We start from the raw sequence: 18,612 nt of genomic DNA, 5'->3' as shown, positions 1-18,612 counted from the left end.
GCAACCGTTATGGAAATCAGTATGGAGACTCCTTAGAAAAGTTGGTCCGGAAATCCCCTTTAAACCAGCTATTCCTCTATTTTCCCAGAGGATCTGAAAATATCATATCATAGGGATATATGTGTGCCTATGTTTATAGCAGCCCAATTTGTGATGGCCAAATCTTGGAAACAACCAAGATGCCCATCACCCGAGGAATGGTTGAAAAAGATGTGGTGTTTTTACACAATGAAGTATTACTCAGCTATAAAGAATGATAAACTCGAAGCATTTATATTGAAGTGGATGCCACTTGATGATATACTTATAAGTGAAATAAACCAGATACACATGTGTAAATATCATATATATTTCCCTAGTATAAGAACTCAAAAGAAGAAATACAAATAGAAAGGTATAATACAAGTAAAAGGAAAGCAGGACCTCAGGTACTAACTAATTAGGAGAGGGAAAGAAGAGCTAGGAAACATGACAAAGACAAGTCATACAGTAGTATGTAGAAGATGGGCAAGGAAATGATCCTTAAAATCTCCAAAAGATTTTTGAATTTAGCAGTTAATTGGAAAGATTCTCATTCTGACTAACTATATATACTGATATCTGTGAACTAAGTAACTGCACTGAAGATGGCAATTTGTAATAGTCGGTTCATGCTTGGAGTGGCTGTCATTCTGGTCTTCTGCATACGAGTTACTTGTCATGACATGCCTGTTGCTGCTGTGCTGTCTCTCGGGTAGATGATTGTTCAAAAAGAAGGGGGGTGGTGAATGAAGGCAAGAGACAGGAACAGGAATGTCGTGGGACTGTCCTGCTTCAAGGTTGTATATGGTTAGATTTTTTTACTTATGTGTAAACATAAGAATTATATAATTCTTTATGCCTCTTTTTAAAAATATATTCTAACTTTTAAATGTTTTTTCATCATATTCTGTAGGGACTTAAATTTCAACACTTCAATATTTGATGAAAAATACCCATTCCATGTTATGCCTAGGATGTTTGATATTCAGACAGAGAGTGAGGTTAACCTTAACACCCTAGGTTGTATAGGAATAACAATAAACTTCTCTTCTGGAGGGTTAACAACCTAAGTTTGCAGATCAAAATTAGAGAAAAAGGAGAGCCACAAGGAAAGCCTATATTTTGGCCCTAGCCTTCCAAGCTCAATTAAGACTCAGGACATATGAGAAATTGTACTGTAACATCATGTAACTCGATAGTGTCCCAAATTTTCTGATTGAGGAGATTAGGGGGCCAAAGAGGAAAGTGATTGATGATGTAGAGTGTGCCTAGGGAGAGTCACATGGGGAGAAAACCTTCTCTCAGGCTTTCACAGAAAGCACATTGGCCAAGCAATGGCCGTGACTCATCCACATGGCTGACACTGACAAAGTATCTACAATCTGAGGTACAGGATCTCAAGATAAATCCTGGGGATTACACTGACCTTATCAGACCCAAAAGCTACAACTCTTGTTGTATAGGTCCTGCTTTACCTTGTTCTTAACCACCCAGCATAAAAGTATAAAAACAAAGCATAAGAAGTAAAACCATGCGGTTATGTTGAGCTATAGGGGACTCAGGTCAACAATTTCTGACATTGACAGTAAAGTGGAAGACCCAATACTATTATGGACTACTGGAGTCTTTTAGAATATTTTGCTAAGTTAACACACCTATAATATTCAAATAACAGAACTAAACAAAAAAAGGGACACAGATGAATGTCTATTTTATATCTGTGTATTCAAAATGGTTAGGATAGATATATAGATACATTGTCTTAATGAATAGAGGGATTTGTTCTAATAGTGTTCATAAGTAGGATATCATGTCTGCATCTTTTACAGTAATTAACCACTAGGAAGAATGTATGCAATGTGTTAATTATTGAAACTGTCCTACCAATTTGATTTGAAACTCTCTCATTGCTATTTGTTTCTCAATAAAATTATGGAAAAAAACGAATAAACAATTCTTCATGTTAAATGCTAATGGCTTTACCTTTTTTGAAATGTATAGTAGAATCTTATTAGCTATAGTCATCCTACTCTGCAGTATTGTAATCGAACATCTTGATCCTGTCTCTCTGTAACTTAGTACCAAAAGATCATACTTTCCTCTATCTCTGTTAGTTAATATTTCCTTAGATTCTGTGAGCTCAGCATTTTTCAATTCCATTTTTATTGAGAGTGTGTGCTACTTATCTTTCTGTATCTGATTTATTTTGCTTGATATAAAGCCCTCCAGTTGCATCTATTTTGTTATAAATGATAGGCAATCATCAGTTATTTCTTCACTCACCATTTTATTGATGTACAAATATGTTCTTCTGTCTACTGTATTAAAACACTCACATTCCAAATACTTCCTCTCCTTGAATTGTAATCCTTTCAGTTACTTTATTGGAAATTTTACCAAGACAGTTTATATAGTTACTGTCTCAACCTCCTCACCTCCCATTCTTTTCCAAACCATTCCATTAAGTCTTTTCTACTTCGTTGGCTTCACTAAAACAGTTGCTATTAAATGAAAAACAATTTGCACATTTGTGATCCTCACTTCATAATATTTCACCTCAACATTTTATTTCTTCCATTTCTGAAATGGTTTCTTCTCCCATGAAGGGCAGCCTCTGATTCTTCTACCTAGCCTTTAGTACTGAGTGGGTTGTTTATTGACTTGCTTCCAATCATTTTTTTGCCTATTTATATTCTTCGATTTGTGGCTCACTCCCAAGAGATCAGGTAATTCTGGTCCCAAATTTATATTTGCAATCCGGCTTACCACTGTGTAAAGCATTTGTGTATGAAACTGCTTATTTGATGTTTAATGATTTTCAGATTTTGTTTTTGATTTTCACTAACCCTGAACTTTAACATATTAATAATACACATCCAAAGGCCAACCTCCTTCCTGCACAACCTTCTTATCATTGAGTCAAAGTTATACTAACTATCCAGTTTCTCAAGTGACAACATTTAGAAGTTGCTAATGCTTTTTCTCATCTTAAATTAGATAGTTTTATTGATTTTTACCCCAAAGGTAAATTCAAAATAAGTTCAATTTTCTGCATATTCTCTTTACTCCAGTACACTGTAATCTCTATCCTAGAATATGGGAATAGTCTTCTGGTTGTGTTACTCTTTTTATCCAATAAAATCCATTTGCTGTATGACACCTAAATCAGTCCTTTGCAGATAAAAATAAGATTATGCTACACTCCACAAATGAACTGCAAATAAGTTCTACTGAGATTCTTTTTAAAAATCTTTTTATTCATTTTGATGAGAAAAAAGATAAAATAGCAATGAAACAGTTTCAAAACAGATTAGTAGGATGATTATAATAATTAATACATTTCATATTTTCATCATAGTAGTTATTCAGAGGACAAGATGCAGATATCATATCTTGTCTAAGCAATATTAGTACAAACTTTTACTCTCATTGAAAAAAACATATATATTGAGATTCTTGATTCCTTCAATGAATTTTGTCACTTTCTGCTTGTCTTGTTGTTTTATTCCCTCCCCCATAAAAAGTTTCCCTTGGTTTTCTTAGTGGAAAAAATTGTGGATGATTCATTGGAGACAATTCATAACTTCTGATTTGGATTAGTATATTAGTATATTAGTATAGTCATTTTTCCTCCCAACTTCACTTCCAACTTTGTACAGAAAAGTGCACTGTTGATCCAAGTAGATTCAGAGTGCAGTTGTGCACTGATTGCTCCCCCTTTCACAGTATGCTAGAAAAAAGTTTTGTAGGAATTGAACTTTTTGATTGCCCATACTTAGACTTATACAATATGATATAGTCTAAGGAGAAAAGGTGAAAGTGCCAGTCTGGATTTGAAACAATTGTTTACACTCTTGTGAAAAAAATACGTGTTTACTTCTTGTGTGTGTTTTTAATGCCTGTAAAGACAGAATACTACAATATGATGTTAATATTTTCTAGAGAAATATCATTTTTTTACGGAGGCTGTCTTTTCAGCTTTGAAAATACCTTAGTGCATAAAAACATTTTTGGTCTAATCTAGAGAGATAACTAAATAAGATACTGTGACAAAAGAGCTGACTTTATACTTATTGGCAAACAGTATGGATTCCTTGGCACCAAAAAAGAACTTCAGTCGTAGATACCTTTCTGAAATCATCTCTCACATAATCACTACTCTCCTTAAAACAAAATAAGAAAAAATGAGCACAATTCACTTCACGGGTCTCCTAGTCCTGGTGCACACTACCGAAGGTCCAACACTACCATTTAGAACACCTATTCTATACCTCTCAGACTCCAGAATATTATGTGCTCTCAAATATAACATTCTCTCTAGTCTCAGACATAATACACACTCCTGACCAAGTCTATTTATTTATTTTTATTTATTTTCTTTTTTTTCAAAGTTTTTTTGATAAACAGATAGCAATGAGACAGTTTCAAATCAAATCGGAAGTACAGTTTCAACAAATGATACACTGCATATATTCTTCTTAGTGGTTAATTGCTGTACAAGATGCGGACTTGTGATCCTATTTACAAACACCATTAGAACAAATCATTCTATTCATTAAGAGAATGCAACTATATATCTATCCCAACCTCTTTGAATATACAGATACAAAATGGACATTCATTGGTATACCCCATTTTTTCTAAGTTCCGTTTTTGAATATTATAGGTGTGTAAACTCAGCAAAATATTCTAAAAGAGTCCAGTAGCCTATAATAGCATTGGGTCTTATATTTAACTGGCAATGTCAGAAATTATTGACCTGATCCCCCACAGCTCAACTTAACAGCATGTCTTTATTTCTTATATTTCGACTTCATACTTTTCTACTGGATGGTTAAGACCAAGGTAAAGCAGGACCTATTTAGACCTGGTTATTTTTTTCCATGGTGATAATGATCTTGGGTTTCTTACAGATACAAACACAAAGTGTCCTTACTTTTGAAAGTTAGAAGCTTATACCCTCATTTAACAGTCACATCTGAATCCCAAGCACTTAATTACCAACTGAAACTTAGCTTTTCACATTTGGCCCCTAACGTCTCTGTAGGCTTGATTCTTATTTCAAGCAATATCTCTATAAGAAGTAAAAGATTTCCTTGCCTTGACCTAGCAAAGATTTAAAATAATAATTCCCAAACTGAGTTCTATTTCTTCAACTCATATTCTTTGGTACTGGGTTTTGATGCTTCTTTATCTCAGTCATATCTTCCATGCAGGATGATCAAAATAATAAGCAAGAAATAAAACCTTCATTTTACATTCTATCTTCAAAATTAAATATTTACTGCACATGAACAAATCAAACCTTGTATTTCTTTTGATTTCTAGATAGATAGTAGTTGCCTTCCATAGTTTATAATGGGTTTTCTGGTCAGATTTGAAAAATTGCTACTACCAAAATTCTCTCATCTAAAATAATATACCTGAGAGGTGAAAGAAAAGTGAATTATCTATCAATTTCTGAATGATAGAAAAGTGCCCAAATTACTTTCTTTATATGTTTCACAGATTTATTTTTATGGTGAGAAATTCTTTTGAATATCTGTTTGATGGCACATAGGTCAAAGTAACCTACCTTTAACAGGGTTACAAAAAGGCAAAAGTGCTGAAAAGAATTCCCCTTCCTGGGATACCTGTTATTCTCAGCCTCTACAATTTTGTAATATAATGAAGAACTGTGTTGGTTCATATTTTATAATTCTAGGCTTTATGTTACTCAATGGTTAAACTTAATGGCACCCAAAATCATTTTGCTTGACCCAGTAACTACCTCCACTTGGCACTTTCATCATCAATGGGTTTTGCTCTATCCCTTTTGAATTCACCCTGCTTCTGTAGCTTTCAGCCCAGTAAACAAAGCTGAAAAAAGCACCTATGAAGTTTTTGAAAGTATAGATGTAGGAGTCAAAGTACAAGTCTTTCTGATTATATAGTTCTTGGAGTTGCAGTGTATAAAACAACACATAATAAAAAAAGTTCCAAGGATATTTTTGTTTTAAAATATTTAATTTATATATATTATTTGATATAGGGTCTTGCTACACAGTTCAGACTCATAATGATCACCTTGTCTCAGCCTCCCTAGCACTACAATTATAGGCCTGTGCCACCATGTCTGGTTTCGGGGCTGGCACAGTATACCCAGGGTTCCAAGATCAAACCCAGATCCTTGCGCTTTCCAGGTCAGCATTTATGATGCCAAGCTGTCTCCCCAGTCCTAAAAATACTTTATTACTGCATATTGTGGCTCATAATGATTACATTTATTGTGCAGAGTTGGTAATGAACATAAAACACCTTAATTATTTTCACACATTCCCCCATCTCTTGGTCTTCTTCCCATTTGTAAAAGATCTACTGCAGACCCAGTCTAAACCAAAACAGGGATCTGGAGACTATAGCCCATTAAATCATCTTTTCTTCTAGCAAATTCTAAGATATATCCCCACATCATATGTCAAAATGAGTTTCCTTGATTATAAGTTTCTGACTTGACAATTTCTCTAGAATATAATACTGCTGTTTTTCCTTTTAAATTCACTTCAATTGGATGAAATTTTGTCCTTGCACTAATTATAAATATGTGGAGCTATTTTATGTACTTCTAGTATTTCAAGATCCCCATTTCTGCCAAATTTAATTTTCTGATGTTGACTAATATTTCCCCCATTAGCATCATCAGCAATTAAGAAATCAGCAATTTTACTTTTGATCTTCTCATAAAAAGTTCTTTCTTGGAGTAACAAATTTTTCAACTTGGTTTTGTACCCTAACTCAAGTTTGTTTTCTTTCTAAGCTGCTGAGTCTGCCTTCCTTAATATATCTACCCAAATATAGACATTTTGTTTGAGGTTGTGGCTCTTCTCTCTGTCTCATTTAGTGTTAATTGGGACACAATCAACAATAACAAGAAGTATTTTATCATTTTCTTACGCCAGGCCTTAGAAGAAGACATGATAGAAGTTCATAAGGTGTTAGTAGAGGACATAGAAATCAGAAAGATTTAGGATCAACACTGAAAAAGGGGGTTATTGACACTCAAATGTGATAGTCTGAGAGAATGGGCCCAGGTACTTGGCAGGGACTACAAGTGGTCATGAAAACCAGAAGTAATTTGTGTCCAGTGAGAACTTGATACCGGAACTCTTAAAAATCAATACACAAATGCTGGTATCAAGCACCAGAAATTAAGAGATTAGCTCAGTTTTATTTTGAATACTGTAATAAAGAGTTCTTTACTATTTAAATACAAAGAAGATTTACTAATTTCTATTCCCAAATGTAGGTAACACCAGTTTGGAAGGTTACCACAGAAATGGTTTTTAAACACTGATGTTTAGGAAGCCTAGATAAATGCAGATTCACAGGCTTTACCAACCAGGAATTTTGATTCACTATGTCTTTTGTAGAATCAAATAATCAAATTGTAGATTTCAAGTTAAAAACACATAATTTAATATATTTAGAGCAGAAGCACTTGTGGCTAAACTGAAATTCCTCAAATGGTCATTCTGTCACTATTTCTGAAGTAAAACCTACCCTTATTTGAATCTATCAAAACCTAGTAAAAAACATGATTATATCACGGTAGTTCACTAGAACACATTCCTCATTTATTGGTTACCAGATGTGGGTAGATTTCAGGACTTTTGCTGTCCCAATAACAGAATACAAAGGAGAGCAAAGAAGTATGTTAATGTGACCATATCCCAAGTTTTTCTATGTTGAAGATTCTTTTTTTAATGTACTTAGTACAGGGTCTACAGGATCTCACTACACAGATTGGACTAGTAGTCATCCTCCTGTTTTCAGTCTCCCAAGTACTGGGATTGCAGACATGCACCACCATACCCAGTCTCAGTTGCTGCCTCAGTGTGCCCTGTGGATAGGGCCAGCATAGCATGCCAAGGATTGAACCCTGGTGTTGGAGATTCTTGAGTGCTGATGCATAATAGAACATAAATGAAATTTAAAAGCAGTTATCTCATTCTTGTTAGCTCTTCTCAAAAGATGAATTCCTCACTACAAGCTGTCTCATGTAATCTCTGAAGCGCAAGTGTAATCACTGCAGCAACTAAGATTTCATGGCACCATGTTCACACACAGGGATTCTTTGTGCCACTTGTTTGCACGTTAAATAGCAAATGAAATGATGATAACTTTAAATTTTCTTTTTCTTTTTTATTGTGGAACCGGGGATTGAACTCAGGCCCTTGTGCTTGCCAGGGAAGCTCTTATTCCACTGAGCCATCTCCCTGACCCCTAAATTTTCAATCTAATCAGTCTTTCAGCATAAACTAACAATTGCAGCCTACTGTAGTTCAACAGATATTGAAAACTTGAGCCATAAAATATTGCATAATTTAATGATCCTACATGCAGTTTCCTTATTGAGAGTTACAATTACTTCATAGTACCTTAAAATACATGTTAGAGAGATATGCTGAAATACACCTAGATCTGTGCAGATGATACTTTTAGAGATCCATTGGACTGACAACCTTGATATGCTATCAAAATGCTTTCATTTTAGTGGCTGGTTTTCACTATGCCACTGCCATTTGAAAGCCCCTATGATGACTTTCAGTTTGCTCTCACACTGAATTTATTTTCCTGATACTGTATGTTAGAGTTCTCAACTTATTTGTCTTTACTAAAAGTTCCTATTTTCCACTTTACTATGTTGACTGCCTTCTACTACTGCAAATCTAATTATTTTTTCTCTTAGTTTATATATTTTCTATTACTCTTCTTTTCAAACTCTGCAATTTCTCTTGCTATGCTAATTACCGTTTTATTCACTTTAGAAACCAAGGAGAATTGTCCTTTAAAACACCACTGTAAGTGTTTTTCACTTATCAATCTACTATCCCCCTGATCACACTGTACCGCACTATAGCTCATTCTCAATCTCTACTGAATCACCCGTGGAGCACCAGAACCACATGCTCATCCAGTTTCTTCAGAATCTCTGGGACTGGGTTTAAAGGGAGAGTGTCTGCTTGTCTTTCCCCACATGATTCAGATAAACTGAAAAGTGTGGTAACCATTGTCTCAAATTATTTCTCAAATCTTAAAATGCAGAAAAACTAAAGAAGGAGGTCCCTGGGCAGGTACTCTTTGTGGACCTATGACCATTACTAATTTTGTCTTTCCTATTTTTTTTGTATTCTAAAAAGCACTGACATTTAAAAATATCCTTTAAGGTCTTGATATTTTAAAAATAAGAAATGACCACTCTCTTTTTATTTTATCCTTTATGTTGAGTTAAAAAAAATAAGCTGCAGATCTTTCTTACTATGGTGGCTTGTAGAGGTTGCTAAGTTAGAACTAATAACATACTGCTTCAATGTCGCATTAACTTTATGGTGAAAAGCATCATATTTGGTTCCAGACAAATGCAACAAATCTCTGATATATTTCTAAAAGTTGATTGACTAGAGCATTGGATGAGACCTAGGGAAGCACAGCCATTACACTGGCAGTATTCTGAAACTTAGCAGTGAATTTAGCTCATTAATCCATCAATAAAGCATGGCCATTGGTTACTTTTGTAAAAGTTAATATGGACAGATATACAAACATCCAGATGAAGTGAACTCTTCAAAGCAGCAGGGAAGGCAGTATTGCATCAGATCCTTTATCTTTCTACAATACACAAAAAACAGTGGATAAGCACACATCATAACAGGCACATAACCCAGAGAATCTCATTAAATTGTTTGCTGCGCTACTTCATCTCACTACTCCTCAGGAACATTGCCAAAAGAAATGTGCCAATGCTCAAATTGCAGTGTTCAGCGATAGCTCTAGATGTCTGGCCTCATAAAGGAAGGACATGCTGGCACTCACAGTGTGGTGAACAGAAAATGTAGTGTCTGGATATCTGGAGGAATAACAGAGCATGATCACTGTCTATGCTATTCAGTAACTGTAGGCAATATCATGAACACAGAAGGTAACACTCCCAGACTTTTAAGTATAATTGAGTGAGATTTTTGTCTTGCAAGATGAAATCTTTTAGAAGTACACAAGAGGAGAAACCATGGAAATCTACTTAATAAAAAACTTTTAGCTCAGACTTGTAGTGATTCTTTTTCTCACTAAAATGAATAAAAATGAGGAAAAGATGTTAAGGTCAGGGGAGATAGCTCAGTAGAATAAGCGCTTGCCTGGCAAGCGCAGGGTCCTGAGTTCAATCCTCAGTACCGCAAAAAAATAAAACAAAATAAAAACTTTAGAAAAAAAATTATGGTAAAAAAATGATAATTACAGAGCATAATTTTATCCTTGCAAATGTTTGTATGTTGATTCTAAGAATTTTATCCTATTCTTTTTCATTCTCCTGGAAATAATAAATAAAGAGCTAACTTGTAACCTTATTAAGTATAAACCACATGTGACTGATAGAAACCTAACTAACTTGCAATCATATTACCAGGGAGAATTAGAGTTTTGTGTACTTACTATCTTAGTACTCAGAAAATGCAAGTCTATAAACTTGTAACAAATATACGACATGAGTGTACAAAATCAAATCAGTAAAATGAATTAAAGTAAGAATTTCTTTTATTATCAATATTTAGAATTATTTGGTTTAAGGATTGGGTAATTTTCATTAGATGAAAAACAAAGATAAATATAAATCCGTATTTGTATGTGCTATAATTAAAATGCAAAAGACGTAAGTCCTGGAGGGATGATGGAATTTTGCATATTAATATTTTAGATGCTGCCCATAGAGCTCAGGTAACCATGTGGATTCTGTTTCTAGTATTACTAATAATTGAAAATTGTGCTAATAAAATATTTCACAGATTAAAAAATACTTTTAGCCCAGGGAGGTGGCTCAGTGAAATAAGCGCTTCCCTGGCAAGCATAAGGGCCTGAGTTCAAACCCCAGTTCCACAAAACAACAACAACAAAAAAAACCTTTTAGTCTGATACCATTTAAATTGATCAGGTGTGCTGCAATCTGAGGCATTTCTGGTAATTAGAAAATATGAAACTATGCAACATTTTTACAGTGATGACTCATTAAATACTATGTGGATATTGTTAATATTATCTATTAAGTAGTGAATAAATTATAATGACTATTAAGGGACACAGTGTAAGGACTCAATCTTCTGCAGTTTCAAAAGACCATGTTCTCTCTAACTGTCTTTTTGAATGTATACATTTTGTGCCTCCTGATTTATAGAAAACAGAATATGTCTTTATTTAAGACAAAATGTATTTTGTAACTTTATAATATTTACTTATATTAAATAAAGAATTTCTCCTTATACTGTTGCAGTCAAATCCTGGGCCTTGCAAATTCTAGGCAAGTGTTCTACCATTGATTTATACATCCAACACTAAGTCAAGCTTGATTTTTTTCTCTATTAACCAATAAAATGAGAAATATTTCCTTTCAGCATGTTCTGCATTTTTAGATTTACATATTTTTCTATATGAATATCAAATGTCATATAGTGACTTCCTACTAATAGATTCATTTTTACCAGTAAGAGAAACTGTATAAGTTTCTGCTATTTTAAAGCATAATCACTGTTTTTCACTGTTAATTATATTTATTTCTTTATCTAGGTACTTAGGAGTGAACCCAGAATTTATACACTGAACTATAACTCATTAATTTTTACTTTTTATTTTCAGACAGGGTCTTGCTAATTTGAATGGTGTATCTTTGAGCTTGTGTTCTTCCTGCATCAGATTCTCAAACATAAGAATACAGGCATGCATCAACAACCAGTTCCAATATTTATTTTTTTAATCATGGTTATATGACATTTAATATATCTACTCTATTAATAGAGTATTAAATGTACAATATAATATTGTTATCTAAATTCATAATAGTGTAAAGCATATCTATACAAATTACTCAGGTCGCTTAAGTGAAATTTTATACCCACTGATTGGCAGCCTTCCATTTCACCCTTCCTCAAGTCCCTGGCAAACAGAAACCTACTGTTTGAACAATCATCTACCTGAGAGACAGCAAGAGACAGGAAAAGGAACATTGTGAGACTGTCCAGCTTCAAGGTTGTATATGGTTAGATTTTTGGACTTACGTGTAGACATAAGAATTATGTAATTCTTTATGTCTCTTTTTAAAAATATATTCTAATTTTTAAATGTTTTTTCATCATATTCTGTAGGGACTTAAAATTCAACATATTAATACTTGATGAAAAATACCTGTTCCATGTTATGCTTAAGATGTTTGATATTCACAGATAGTGAGTTTAAGCTTAACAGCCTAGGTTGTACGGTAATGACAATAAACTTGTCTTCTGGATGGTTAACAACCTAAGTTTGAACACCAAAATTAGAGAAAAAAGAGGGCCACCAGGAAAGCCAACATTTTGGCCCTAGACTTCTAAGGTCAATTAAGACTCGGGACATAGGAAAACTTGTACTGTAACATCTTGTAACTTGGTAGTGTCCCAAATTTTCTGATCAAGGAGATTATGGGGCCAAAGAGGAAAGTGATCGATGATGTAGAGTGTGCCTAAGGAGAGTCACATGGAGAGAAAACATTCTCTCAGGCTTTCACAGAGAGCATATTGGCCAAGCAATGGCCGTGACTCATCCACATGGCTGACACTGACAAAGGTTCTACAATCTGAGGTACAGGATCTCACGATAAGTCCTGAGGGGATTTCACTGACCTTATCTGACCCAAAAGCTACAACTCTTCCTGCATAGGTCCTGCTTTACCTTGGTCTTAACCATCCAGCAGAAACATATAAAAACGAAGTATAAGAAGTAAAGCCATGCTGTTATGTTGAGCTGTAGTGGACTTAGGTCAACAATTTCTGACATTGCCAGTGAAGCGGAAGACCCAATACTATTATGGACTACTGGACTCTTTTAGAATATTTTGCTGAGTTTACACACCTATAATATTCATATAATGGAACTTAACAAAAAAGGGGATACAGATGAATGTCCATTTTGTATTTGTGTGTTCAAAGTGGTTAGGATAGATACATAGTTACATTCTCTTAATAGAGGGATTTATTCTTATAGTGTATGTAAATAGGATATCATGTCTCCATCTTGTACAGCAATTAACCACTAGGAAGAATGTATGCAAGGTGTTAATTATTGAAACTGTCTTACCAATTTGATTTGAAACTGTCTCATTGCTATTTGTTTTTCAATAAAATTATGGAAAAAAAAGAAACCTACTGTTTACTTCATAAGTTCACTTATTTTAGAAATGTTTTGTTGGAATCATGCAATGTTTTTCTTTATGTGACTGGATTATTTCACTTACCATAATGTCCTCAAGGATAGTATTAAGTATGACAGAGCTTCCTTTTATGCATTTGGGATAATTCAATTTTGTATATGGCATATTTTTAACTATTCATCCATTGAGGAACACTTCATTCATTTACACATTTTGAATCTTGTTGACACTGCAATAAATCCAGAACTGCTAGTATCTCTTTGGAAACCTGATTTCAATTATATTCTATATCTGTGACACTTCTAGATAGTAGTATTGTTCTACTTCTTGTTCCTCAGGTTGCCTTTTAACTGTAATTTCCTTTGTTGTTTAGTATGCTAATTTGATATGGATAATGTGTATGTTTGATTTTGCTAATTTTGCTCTTGATAGCTTAGCCATAAAATAATTTCCAAGACTGATTTCATGAAGAGTTTTTTTTTTCTTTTTTTCTTTCTTTCTTTCTTTCTTTCTTTCTTTCTTTCTTTCTTTCTTTCTTTCTTTTTTTTGCATTACTGGAGATGTAACTCAGGACCCTACACTTGCCAGGCAAGCACTTACTCTATTGAGCTATCTCCCCAGGCCTTTATCTGCTTCAAGAAGTTTTATAGTTTTGGTTCTTTAATTTTTTAATCTCCTTAGAGTTAAGTATTATGTAGTGTGTGAGATACAGGTCCAAATTAATTGTTCTAAAGATAGCCAACCAAATTTTACATTACCATTTACTAAAGAGACCCTTCAGTATGTTTTCTTGATAGCTTTGTTGAAGATCAATTGACAATATAGATATGCATTTATTTCTGGGTTCCCTACTCTCTTTTATTGATCTACATTTTTTGCCTTTATGCTATTAGTATACCACATTAATTACTGTAATATACATAGAAATTAAGAAATGTAGTGTCTTCAGCTTTGTTCTCTGCCAGGATTGCTCAACTCTTTGAGGTCTCTTATTTGTAATTCCATAAGAATTTTAAGATTGTTTCTGTAATTCTATAGAAATATCATTGTGATTTTCTTTTTCTTTTCTTTTTTTTTCAGAACCAGGAATTGAACTCAGGCCCTTGCACGTGGCAGGGAAGCACTTATTCCACTGAGCCATCTCCCCGGCCCCTACTTTTTATTTTTTTAAAGCCTACAAATTAGAAATAAAACAGAAAAAGTTACGTGCGATACAGATTTTTCACTTAACAAAAGAATATGAATTTTGCACCATTTGGGGTAATACATAGTGTTGTTTTCCAACCAGTTATTCATATTACCAGATATATGCATTTAAAGTTGGAAGAAGAAAAAATGTATAAGAAATTAAGAAGATAAAAGGGAGAAACAATTGAAACAAAGAGATGAAACAAATTAAAGCATTAACTACTTCTTTCCATAGACCATCAGAAATGCACAGTACAGTGCGGCCAGATATCTCAGTGGACTAAAGCACCTGTTTAGGGAGAGCTCAGTGACTGAGGTTTGCTCCCTGGCATGCTGTGCCAGCCCTGCCCCTGGGGCATGCTGAGATGGGGATTGAGACTGGGTGTGGTGGAACACACCTGTAATCCCAGCACTTGGGAGGCTGAAAAAAGGAGAATCACTTAGAGTTTGATCTATGTAGTGACACCCTGTATTAAATACACAAAAATGCACAGTACAGTTGTCCAAACCATCTTGCTTACATACATAGATAATTCTCTTTCCCCTACTCCATGACCTGTACTTCTTCTCAACTCAATAAATCTTTCCATTTGAATAAGTTCATTCCCTTTCACCAGTGTCTATTGTACCCTTCAGATTGCATTTTTGTCTTTCAGGTTCTCAGACTAAGGAGATAATATGATGTGTGCACATGCAGATATGATTTATTTCACTTAAGAGTATGTTCTTTAGTTACATTCATGTACCAACAAGATACTTTGTCCTGTTTTATAGCTGAGTAATACTCCATTGTGCAAAAATATAACATCTTCATTATCCATTCTTCAATTGATGAGCTTTTTGGTTGTTTCAAGGACTTAGCTATAACAAATTGTGCTACTATAAACATGGGTGCATATACATCACCATGGTATGAAGATTTCAGTTCCTCTGGGAAAATACCCAGAGGGGAATAACTGGCTTGAATGGGATCTCCCATCTTAACTTTCTAAGGAATCTCCTCACTGATTTCCATAAGGGTTGTATCAGTCTACAATTCCCACAAGAGTGCAGAAGTGTTCTTTTTTCTCCATAGTTTCTTCAGCATTTGTTATTCACTGACTTCTTGATGTTAACCATTCTTTCTGGGGTGAGAAGAAATCTCATTGTTGTTTTAATTTGCATTTCTGAAATGAGCAATGATGTTGAACATTTTTTGATATAGTTATTGTAATTTGTATTTGTCCCACTGAGAAGTGTATATTCATCACAGAAGCCCATTTTTCAATTGAGTCTTTGTATCTGAGGGGCCTGAGCTTTTTAAATTCTTTGTATGTTCTAGATAGAAAGCCTTTGTCTGAGGGACAGAGTGCTATATTTTTCCCAGTGTGTTGGTTTACTTTTTACTCTGTTGAAAATTTGCTTTAAAGTTCAGAAACCTTTCACATTGGTGAGATACCAGTGGTTGATTTTTTGAAGTATTTCCTGTGTAGTTGGTTTTTGTTCATGAAATCTGTACCTACCCTTATGTCCTTAAGATTTCTACCTACACTTTCCTCCAGAAGATTTAAAGTTTCTGTTTAATATTTAAATCTTTTAGCTATTTTAATTATAGCTTTGTGCATGGTGATAGGCACATGCCTAGCTTTAGCCTTCAGCATACAGAAAGCCCGTTTTTCCAGCACCATTTATTAAAGAGGCCAGCTTTCCTCGTGAAAGCCTGTTTGAACCCTGTATCAAATTGTAGGTGGCTCAGTGTGTTTTAAGTTGTGTCTGCATCTTCTATTCTATTCCACTGATTCTAAGGTCTGTCTCTATGCCAATACAATGCTGATTTTATCACAGTAGCTTTATGGTATAATTTCAAGTCAGGGATTGTGATGCCTCCTGCCTTTCCTTTATTTCCCAGGATTGCTTTTGATATGCTGGATTTCTTCTTGCTTCAAATGAGTTTGAGGAAAGATTTTTCTAGTTCTATGAAGCATACTATTGGTATTTTAATCAGGATTGTGTTGAATCTGTATAGTAATTTTGGGACTATGGACATTTTCACAATGCTGGTTCTTCCTGTGCAGGAGCATGGAATATTTTTTCCATTTTTCTTGAATCCACTTCAGTTTCTTTTCTCAGAGTGACATAATTTTTAATGTATAAATCTTTTATGTCTTTTGTGAGATTATAAAGTAATAAGAAATCTAAACCAAACTTGTGAAGAAATTGACTTGTAAGACCTTCATAGTATTTTACCCAGAAACAACAGAATGCACATTTTTCTCAGCAGCACATGGGACATTCTCAAAAATAGACCATATACTAGCACACAGAGCACTTTTAAGTAAATACAGAGCAAATGAAATTATGCCATGCATACTATCTCATCACATTGCAATAAAACTGGAAAATACTGACAAAGTAAAGTACAAAAAACCCACACCATGAACACATGAAAATTGAATAACAACCTCCTAAACATCCAGTGGGTCACACATGAAATTGCAGAAGTAATTAAAAAAATTTACAATCAAACAAAATTGCAGATAAAACTTATTGAACCTGTGGCATTCAAAGAAAGCTGTCTGAAGAAGAAAATTTATAGTAATAAATTCACATATTAGTGAAACAGAACAAGTCCACAAAAATGATCTTATGCTTCACCTCAAGATCCTAGAGAAAGAAGAGGAAGTCTAACCCAAAGCCCAAAGAAGGCAGGAAATTATAAAAATTGGAACAGAAATTAGTGTATTGGAAATGAAGAAAACAATACTAAGAATAAAGGAATCAAAGAGTTGGTTCTTTGAAAGAATTAATAAAATTAATAACTCCTAGCCAATATATAATGAAAAAATAAAAAGAAATAGCCCAAGTTCGTGCAATAAACGATGAAAGGGTGAAATCACTAGAAACCCTAGAGAAATTCAGAAGATCATCTGTACCTACTTCCAAAATCTTTACTCTCATAGGATGGAAAACACAGAGGAAATGGACCATTTCCTAGGTACATATGGAATGCAAAAGCTGAATCAATAAGATACACAAACTCTGAATAGCCCAATAATGAGAAACAAAATTGAAAACCTAATAAAAAAAAACCCACTGATAAAGAAAGGCCCAGGATTCACAGCAGAATTCTGAAAGAAATTTAGAGAAGATTTAATGCCAAATTTTCTCAGACTCTTCAATGAATTGAAAGGGAAGAAATTCTCCCATACTCATTCCTGGAGGCAAATATTACTCTGATTCCAAAGCCAGAGAAAGCTTCAACTGAAAAAGAGAACTACAGGCCAATCTCTCTTATGAATATAGATGCAAAAATCCTCAATACAATCTTATCAAACTGAATGCAGGAGATCATCAAAAAAATTACACATCATGACCAAATCGGGTTTATTAGAGAAAATCAGGGATGGTTCAACATATAAATGAAATACATCAATAAAACCAACAAAAAACTCACTTGATTATATCAATAGATATAGAAAAAGATTTTGACGAAGTTCTACACTCATTCATGAGAAAAAAAATCTTACAGAGAATCAGAATAGATCATCCATATCTCAACCTGATAAAAACCATCAATGAGAAACCAATAGCCAACATCATACTAAATGGGCAACAACTGAAGGCCTTCACTGTAAAATCAGGAACAGGACAAGGATGTTTACTGTCTCCACTCTTATTCAGTATAGTTCTAGAAACATTAGCCAGAAAAATGAGACAAGAGAGAGAAATAAATGGAATAAACTTTGGAAAAGAATACACAGTCTTTTGCTAGATGAAATCTAGGGCCCTAGTCCTTATAGCCAGAGACCAGGATCAGTCTGAAATTCTGTGATTGTGAAAGCATAGAGTTGGTATCCTGCCTCAAATCTAGCATGACCTTGCTGTGTTTACTTAGCACCCTGCCCTATTCCTACTCCAAACTTATTGGGGGTTATTCAACAAAGATTTGGGATGTGATTTTGATATCACAAAACTATAGACAGGGCCGGGGAGATAGCTCAGCAGCATAAACACCTGCCTGGCAAGTGCAAAGCCCTGAGTTTGATCCTCAGTACTGAAAAAAGTAAAAAAAAAAAAAAAAAACCTAAAGACAGCAGATGATAACTGCAGGCTTGAAGAAATAGAGATTATTTTCCTTTCTGTTGTTTCTTTTTGTTCTTTTGTTCATTTGGTTTTACATTTTGTTTCTTTTTTATGGTCCCTGTGATTGAACTCTG

The sequence above is a fragment of the Octodon degus genome, unplaced genomic scaffold (assembly GCF_000260255.1).
Source record: "Octodon degus isolate 3935 unplaced genomic scaffold, OctDeg1.0 scaffold00041, whole genome shotgun sequence".
In the NCBI taxonomy this organism is placed as follows: Eukaryota; Metazoa; Chordata; class Mammalia; order Rodentia; family Octodontidae; genus Octodon; species Octodon degus.
Note: the sequence above shows the minus strand (reverse complement) of the source record.